Source organism: Rana temporaria, chromosome 1 (assembly GCF_905171775.1).
Source record: "Rana temporaria chromosome 1, aRanTem1.1, whole genome shotgun sequence".
Taxonomy (NCBI): Eukaryota; Metazoa; Chordata; class Amphibia; order Anura; family Ranidae; genus Rana; species Rana temporaria.
In genome coordinates this window covers 279,674,029-279,683,293 of record NC_053489.1, presented here as the reverse complement: position 1 = coordinate 279,683,293, position 9,265 = coordinate 279,674,029, and the positions used below count along the sequence as shown (strand labels likewise).

The 9,265-nt window shown below is 43.8% G+C and overlaps 1 protein-coding gene across 1 annotated transcript in view; it reads left to right on the top strand.

Moving 5' to 3' along the window:
* Positions 1-2,491: 2,491 nt before the first annotated feature.
* GCNT1 (glucosaminyl (N-acetyl) transferase 1) overlaps positions 2,492-9,265 on the top strand; it is a 46,869-nt gene continuing 40,095 nt past the window's right edge. Inside the window, exon 1 of the mRNA XM_040356033.1 lies at positions 2,492-2,680. The gene's annotated coding sequence lies outside the window, so the exon portion shown is untranslated. The remainder of the gene's footprint in view (positions 2,681-9,265) is intronic.

Below are 9,265 nucleotides of genomic sequence, written 5' to 3'. Positions count from 1 at the left end.
CATTTATTAAGCACAGGATGAATGTGTGAAATGCGTCTACCTGACTCTATGTTGGTGTCCTTGGTGTTATCACGATGATCAATAAAAGGCAATCGGTACCTCTGGATGGAGTAATGCCGCGTACACACCATCACTTTATGTGATGAAAAAAAACGTCATTTTTTGTGAAGTAAAAAAACAAAGTTTTTGAAACTTCAATTTTCAAAAACGACATTGCCTACACACCATCGTTTTTTCAAAATGCTCTAGCAAAGCGCGGTTACGTTCAGCACTCTTTTCCATTGAAGCTTGCTTCATAACTTGCTTCTGAGCATGCGCGGGTTTAAAGCATGCTTTAATTTTTTTTGTCGTTTTTCACAAGACATACAACAACGTTTTCCCCCACACACGGTCATTTTAATTGACGTTTTTCAAAACATCGTTTTTTTTTTCATCACATAAAGTGATGGTGTGTACGCGGCATAAGAGGAGGGGGGCAAGCATTAGGGAAAGAGCTGGGGGGGCATTGGTGAGAAAGCCAAGGGGGCATTAGTAAGAGAGGAGGGGGGCATGAATTAGGGAGAGAGCTGTGGGGCATTGGCGAGAAAGCCGGGGGCATTAGTAAGAGAGGATGGGGCATGCATTAGGGAGAGAGCTGGGGGGGCATTGGTGAGAAAGCCAAGGGGGCATTAGTAAGAGAGGAGAAGGCATGCATTAGGGAGAGAGCGGGGGGGGGCATTGGTGAGAAAGCCAGGGGGCATTAGTAAGAGAGGAGGGGTGCATGCATTAGGGAGAGAGCTGGGGGGCATTGGTGAGAAAGCCAAGGGGCATTAGTAAGAGAGGAGGGGGGCATGCATTAGGGAGAGAGCTGGGGGGCATTGGTGAGAAAGCCAAGGGGCATTAGTAAGAGAGGAGGGGGGCATGCATTAGGGAGAGAGCTGGGGGGCATTGGTGAGAAAGCTGGGGGGATTAGTAAGAGAGGAGGGGGGCATGCATTAGGGAGAGAGCTGGGGGGCATTGGTGAGAAAGCCAAGGGGCATTAGTAAGAGAGGAGGGGGGCATGCATTAGGGAGGGAGCTGGGGGGCATTGGTGAGAAAGCTGGGGGGGATTAGTAAGAGAGGAGGGGAGCAAGCATTAGGGAGAGAGCCTGGGGGACATTGGTGAGAAAGCTGAGAGGCATTAGTAAGAGAGGAGGGGGGCATGCATTAGGAAGAGATCTGTGCTAGAGGTAGAGGATTTGTGGAAGGGGGGATTTCAGCAGGGGGGTCGGGAGGGGGGATTTATGCTTAGGAGTAAGTATGCAGTGTTTTTGTGGGGGGATTTTGCTGACGCATAATGCTCATACATTTTTGGGGGGGGGGGGGCATAGATGACCTTGACTGCTCCCACATGCCCCTGCCAAAGTGTTTGTTGTTTGGAGAACCCTGTTTTAGGCTCGGTTTCCACTATTGCGACCTGAAAGTCTAGGGATTTTTTGCCGCAATTTTGATGCGACTTGAAGCAATGCCTGTGTATTCTTGAGGTCTATGGACCTCAAGCAGTGTTGCCAACTGTCCGTATTTTTACGGACAGTTCGTAAAAACGGGCACTTTTTTCCCCCGTTTGTAAATGTCTGTGGTTGCGGGAATGTGCCAGTAAAAATAGCCGAGAACGGTTCGGCTTGGAACTGTGCATGGAGATTGGAGGCAGGGGGAGTTGGTGGCTGCGGTGGCACCGCACAGGGGGATGGAGGCTGGGGACAATGGAGGCAGGGGGAGATTGGAGGCAGGGGGTGATTGGAGGCAGGGGGCGTTAGTGGCAAGGGGTGATTGGAGGCAGGGGGTGTTGATAGCAGCACAGAGGGGGATGCTGGCACCGCAGAGGGTGGGGGATGGAGACAGGGGTTGTTGGTGGTACCGCAGAGGGTGATGGAGGCAGGGGGGGATTGGAGGCAGGGGGTGATTGGAGGCAGGTGGTGATTGGAGGCAGGGGGTGATTGGAGGCAGAGGGAGATTGGAGGCAGAGGGAGATTGGAGGCAGGGGGTGATTGGAGGCAGGTGGTGATTGGAGGCAGGGGGTGATTGGAGGCAGAGGGAGATTGGAGGCAGAGGGAGATTGGAGGCAGGTGGTGATTGGAGGCAGAGGGAGATTGGAGGCAGAGGGAGATTGGAGGCAGGGGAAGATTGTGGCACCGCAGAGGGGGATGAAGTACAGGGACTACTTTGAAGTCGCTGTGATATGAATGGTACTCATTGGAAATCATAGGGAACGACTTGTCATGGGACTTTGCAGTGCCAAGTCACACTAGTGGAAACCGAGCCTTAGATGACACTACCTCAGACCAGTTAGGAGAGCTATGTGAGCAACACAAAGACGGCTCGCAGTCCTTAGCTATAGTGTGGCAGTACCAGCGTTAGCCATGAGGCGGCGCGAGTCGCCCACATCAGCCACTTGTTCCTGGTGTCTCGGGCGCCGCACTGAATCCCCACCCTGATTGCTACTACACAACGTGAGCTAGACGTCTTGCCGCCTGAGCAAGGTGTGGGATCGGCAGTGGGCGGGATTACGTGGGAGTTGCCAGGCACCGATGGATAGGGGGCAGTGTGTGTGCTTTGGTGAGAGCTGTTCTATAGTGAGGGCTGTGTGTCGGGTGGAGAGCACATAGGCAGGCGCTGTGAGTGTTAGAGGATGTGCATACCACTTCTATGGAGGAGTTCTGGGGTAAGATTCCTTTATTCTCTAGATGGATAACATGGTATATGTAATACTGATCTTCCCTTCTAGTGCTGGACACTCATTCACCTTGCTGGACCTTAATACAAACCTGATGAGCTCATAGAATATGGAGTCCTAGGGGACAGGGAAACTACCATTCCATTGTGTGTATAGGAGACATTTCCTGACAGCTCCATCCATACTAGTGTGAGCAGCATCCTGTGTGTGATGGAGGAGTACAGGGACAGGCACTCGGCTCTCATCTAACTTGTATTCTATCACAGCATACTATTTTATTCTATCACAGCATACTATTTTATTCTATCGCAGCATACTATTTTATTCTATCGCAGCATACTATTTTATTCTATCGCAGCATACTATTTTATTCTATCACAGCATACTATTTTATTCTATCGCAGCATACTATTTTATTCTATCGCAGCATACTATTTTATTCTGTCGCAGCATACTATTTTATTCTATCACAGCATACTATTTTATTCTGTCGCAGCATACTATTTTATTCTATCGCAGCATACTATTTTATTCTGTCGCAGCATACTATTTTATTCTATCGCAGCATACTATTTTATTCTATCGCAGCATACTATTTTATTCTGTCGCAGCATACTATTTTATTCTATCGCAGCATACTATTTTATTCTGTCGCAGCATACTATTTTATTCTGTCGCAGCATACTATTTTATTCTATCGCAGCATACTATTTTATTCTGTCGCAGCATACTGTTTTATTCTGTCGCAGCATACTGTTTTATTCTATCGCAGCGTACTGTTTTATTCTATCGCAGCATACTATTTTTTTATTTTTATTTTATTCTATCACAGCTAAGGATGAGCTCCTAGGTGTTCACATAGTACACGTGCAGAGCCGGCCAGGAAGTCTGCACGGCGCTGCGCTAATCACAGCCACGGAGACATTTCCCGATCTCTGCAGCTGAGCATCGGGAAATGTCTCCCTGGCTGTGATTAGCGCAGCGCCGTGCAGACTTCCTGGCGGGTTCGCACGTGTACCATGCGAACCCCCCGGAGCTCATCCTTAATCACAGCATATTATTATTATTATTTTTTTTATATATCACAGCATACTATTTATTTTTTTATATCACAGCATACTATTTATTTGTTTATATCACAGCATACTATTTATTTTTTTATATCACAGCATACTATTTATTTGTTTATATCACAGCATACTATTTATTTTTTTATATCACAGCATACTATTTATTTGTTTATATCACAGCATACTATTTATTTGTTTATATCACAGCATACTATTTATGTTTATGTTTTTATATCGCAGCATACTATTTATTTGTTTATATCACAGCATACTATTTATTTGTTTATATCACAGCATACTATTTATGTTTATGTTTTTATATCGCAGCATACTATTTATTTGTTTATATCACAGCATACTATTTATTTTTATTTTTTTATATCACAGCATACTATTTATTTTTATTTTTTTATATCACAGCATACTATTTATTTTTATTTTTTTATATCACAGCATACTATTTATTTTTATTTTTTTATATCACAGCATACTATTTATTTTTATGTTTTTATATCACAGCATACTATTTTTTTTTATTTTTTTTATATCACAGCATACTATTTATTTTTTTATATCACAGCATACTATTTATTTTTATGTTTTTTATATCACAGCATACTATTTATTTTTATGTTTTTATATCACAGCATACTATTTATTTTTATGTTTTTTTATATCACAGCATACTATTTATTTTTTTATATCACAGCATAATATTTATTTTTTTATATCACAGCATAATATTTATTTTTTTATATCACAGCATAATATTTATTTTTATGTTTTTATATCACAGCATACTATTTTATTCTATCACAGCATATCATTTTTTTTTTATCACAGCATGCTATTACATGTGATGGCTGCATTCGTTTTTAGGATTTTGTTTCTTTTCTTTTTTTTTTCACCTGGTAATCCAGCTAGTAAGTCTGTTGCTTTTCTAAAGGACAAGCTCCCCAGCAGAAATATATCCTTTACATGGATGAGGAAAACCTTTTACTACCGACAGGGGAGGTTACAATGATCAGCTTTTATTTTATATAACACTTTTATCCTATAAAGGGGGGGATTCTGTAACTACTTCTAAAGTGTGGGCTGGAGTTTTAGCTTTGATGTGTTGGTGTATTTAAATCATCTACTAATACATTTAAGGTCCCTCTGAGATGGGGCGGACTCTGTTAAGCGGATCTACTTGCTCAGCGGGGATCTGTCCGCTGAGTAGGCGGATGACCGGTCCATTTTCACCCCGCTATGCAGAGCGGACACAGACTGCTGTTCTCTATGGGGTGGTTGGTTGGGAATTGACAGCCTATCCGTTTCCATCCGACTGTCATTTGACTTATCTACCGGACAGATTGTGAACGTATTCCCCATCCGTCTGTTTTTAGTAGACTGGTTCAAATACTGGCGGGTGTAAACGGACACCTTTCCGCTCCGTATTGAACAATGGGTGGACAGGCAGACCCGATCGGTCCACTGGTGTGACAGGGGACTGAGGCTGCGTTCACACGGATGCAAATTGGATGTGGATTTCCCTGCATCCAATTCGCATGACAGGAGACTGTGGTCGGATCTCGATAGAGCCGGTTCGCACATCTGCGGGGCGACCACAGAGCACACTGGAAAAGGGTCCTGTGCGTCTTTTGGCTCTGTTTTTCAGGTGAGCATTCAGGCAAAAATGTAAAATCTGATTCACACCGTGAACAGGGACGCACCGGACCTTCTGCTGTGAGCTGTGGCCGCAGCTAGTGTGAACCCAGCCTAACACTCCCCTCCTCCCACACTGACAATGCAGCTGTCTGCTGTGCCTCCTGTGCTCATTTATCCAGAGAAGTGTCTCTCTAGGTGTTAATGGCCAGATCACCAGGGGGAAAAAAGCCTAAGGGCTCTTTCACACGCCTGACATTTTTTTTTTTGCAGATCCTGAACGGGCGCTCCGTGCTCCTCTATGGAGCCGCGGATGTCAGCGGTGACATGCCCGCAGACATCCGACCCGCTCCGATCCGCCAAAGTGTGACGGAGGAAAAACCTACTTTTCCATCTGTCTGGCGGATCGGATGAACACGGACAGACGGTCCGTGTTCATCCGATCCCCCCATAGGGGAGAGTGGAGAAAAGACAGGAAGCGATCCCCGCTGAGCAAGCGGAGGTTCACGGGGCGGATCATTACTGATCCTCCCCATGTGAAAGGGGCCTTAGAAAGAGAAAACTGACCCGCTGTTGACTCGTCGAAAGTGGGATGGCTGGTGATGCGGCAGTGACACAAGATGAGGGACTTGGCGGCAGCAGGTGAGTGGCTGTCCACTAACGGGCACTGCCATGATGGATCTGAAATGACAGGTGCTCTTTAACCACCTTCAGACGTCTTTGACTTTGAGTGGTGATATCTGAATGATGCCTGCAGGCGTCATTCAGATATCATCTTTAACAGCCGGCGATTCTGTGCACCCCTCCTCTCCAGGCTCTCTTGTGCGATCGGCGTCAGATCCGGCCGGCAGAAGTAAACGAAGCTGAGAACTCCACATCTTTCCATAAAGAGGACCTGTCACGCACCATTCCTATTACAAGGGATGTTTACATTCCTTGTAATAGGAATAAAAGTGAAAAAAATGTTTTTTTTTTTTTTTAAGCATCCCTGTCCCCGTGTGCTCACACACAGAAGCAAACGCACACATAAGTCACGCTCGCATATGTAAATGGCCTACAAATCACACATGAGGTTGGAGTGAGAGCAACAATTGTAGCACTAGACGTCTTCTGTAACTCTAAACTGGTAACCTGTAAAAAAAAAAAATGTTACCTATGGAAATTTATAGATATCATAAATTGGCACCATTCCACAAGTGTGCGCAATTTTAAAGGTAATATTTTAAAGTACATAGGTATTTACTCGGTGTCGCATCATCTTTCACATTATAAAAAAAATTGGGCTAACTTTTTACTGTTTTTGTTGTTTTTTTTAATTTGTGAAAAAACACATTTGAAAAATTGTTGCACAAATACCGTGTGACATAAAAAGTTGCAACGACCATCATTTTATTCTCTAGGTTCTCTGCTAAAAAAAACATATATAATGTTTGGGGGTTGTAAGTAATTTTCTAGCAAAAAAATATGATTTTTACATGTAGGAAAGGAGTGCCAGAAAGGGCCTGGTATGAAAGTGGTTAAATGTAAGGATTTTTTCTTCTGCTGGTAGTTGGGATATTTAATATTTGCAAACAAAATGAAGGTTTCCTATTTAGAATAAGCTGTCGGGTTTGTAAAACAGTGATATCGGAACCGATTCAATCCATACAGTTTGTAGTGCACATAGATTTGCAAAACAATGGGATAAAGGAATATTTCGAAACTTTGTTTTATCTCGTGGTTACTGTGAAATTGTGTGAATGCATCAATGCAGTGCATGTGATCTCAGTTTGGATTTGTTGAATGCGTTTACCCAAAAATTTTAATATTGCAGAATATATAACCTTGTGCTACATAACTAAGCTCCATTTAATGCTGAATAAACTAAATTAACAATGTATCCTAACTACTTCCGGACCGCCCACCACTGTCGTACGTCAGTACATTGACATAGAATACCGGCGTTATGGTAGCAGATAGCTGCCATAACCCCAGTATAGTCTTAAACAGTGTCTGGGCCTCATTCTAACAAAAGTGGTCACGGCAGATTTGCCACAAGATCACTTTTATCGGGAGCCGTCGGTAGCGGCGGAGCCGATTGGGTCTTTTTCCCTCTGAGACATGGGGTCGAGGTGAAGGAAAGATGGCCTCCGCTCAGCTCCATAACATTGGCTGACGGAAGCGATGTCAAACATCACTTCCGCCCAATGGTCTTAATTGGGAAATTTTTATTTAAAAAAAAAAAAAAGACCCTTTTATTTCTTTATTTTATTTACATTTAAGTAAATGTGAGATCGGAGGTCTTTTTGACCCCAGATCTCACATTAAAGATGCCCGGTCATGCTTTTTTCTATTACAAGGGATGTTTACATTCCTTTGTAATAGAAATAAAAGTGATCCAAAATATATTTTTTTAAAAGGACAGTGTAAAATAAATAAGAACAAAACGGTGTTCAAACTACACATGTGAGGTGTCGCAGTGATCGTTAGAGCGAGAGTCGTAATTCTAGCACTAGACCACCTCTGCAACTCAAAACTGGTAGCCTGTAGAATTTTTTTAAACATCGCCAATTGAGATTTTTAAGGGTCAAAGTTTTAGTGGGCGCAATTTTGAAGCTCTTCTTTAAGTAGTAAATGCGTATAGATTTATTTTTAAGGAACCCTAATGCGCATGCGCGAAGCCCCGCTCCTCTCTCTTATTTGCCTGGTGATGGGGAGGAGGAGGGAGCCCCAGCCGTGACGTCAATACCCGCGGCTGAGGACGGGTATCCTGTCCCCCCTCCTCCCCCCTGAAAGGTGCTAATTGTGGCACTGGAGGGGGGAATCAAATGAGTTGAAGTTCGACTTTTGGGTGGAACTCTGCTTTAATGAGAGCCACATTCATTTTTCGAATTTAGTTTGTTTCCATTTTTCTCTTTTTGTGGTGGAAAACTAAGGCCCCGTACACATGACCGGTTTTCTCGGCAGAATTCAGCAAGAAACTCGATGGGAGACGTATTCTGCCGAGAAAACCGGTCGTGTGAACACTTTTCGCCGAGGAAACCGACGAGGATTTCGTCGGGCCAAAAAGAGAACATGTTCTTTATTTCCTCGTTGGGCAATGGGAAAATTTGGCTCGCCGAGACCCTCGGCGGCTTCACAAGGAACTCGACGAGCAAAACGATTTGTTTTGCCCATCGAGTTTGTCGGCTGTGTGTAGGGGGCCTTATACTGATTTGGCCCCACTAATCATTAGAACTAATGTCCTAAAAATAAACATTTTGAAGAAGCTCTACTGGAGTCATAGGCGTGCGCAGGGGGTGTGCCTTGGCAGATTCCCCTTCCTGATATTGCACCAATGGGGCTCAAAAAAAGAAAATAAAAAGATTAAAATAAATAGCTACTGACCCCGTCCACTGCCCTACTGACACCATCCATGTTTTAATACTTTTGGGGTGCACACCCTAATGCAATAGGCTGCGCACACCTATGACTGGAGTACCGTATGAGCAGCTTTAGTTAACCTTTATAATAGAATGTACAGAGCAGTATATGGGACAGTGCTTTACAAATCATGGTGCAGTAGAGACTAGTTACGCTTCATTTAAAGCCGCAGTTTATGACTTGGTATGTTGCAATAAAATGTAAGCTTTTAGACTTAATACTGCTTTAATATAGTTCTAAAGGCAAAGTGTGTGTGTGTGTGTGTGTGTGTGTGTGTGTGTGTGTGTGTGTGTGTGTGTGTGTGTGTGTGTGTGTGTGTTTTTCGTTTTAGATAGGAGAGAGGGAATAGAACACCTGTCATGTTTGTATTGCTGTTTGTTACCTTGTTGGAGCCGGTTCACACTGGGGCGACTCGTCAGGAGTCCCATTCTATTCAATAGAACTGTTCTAATAG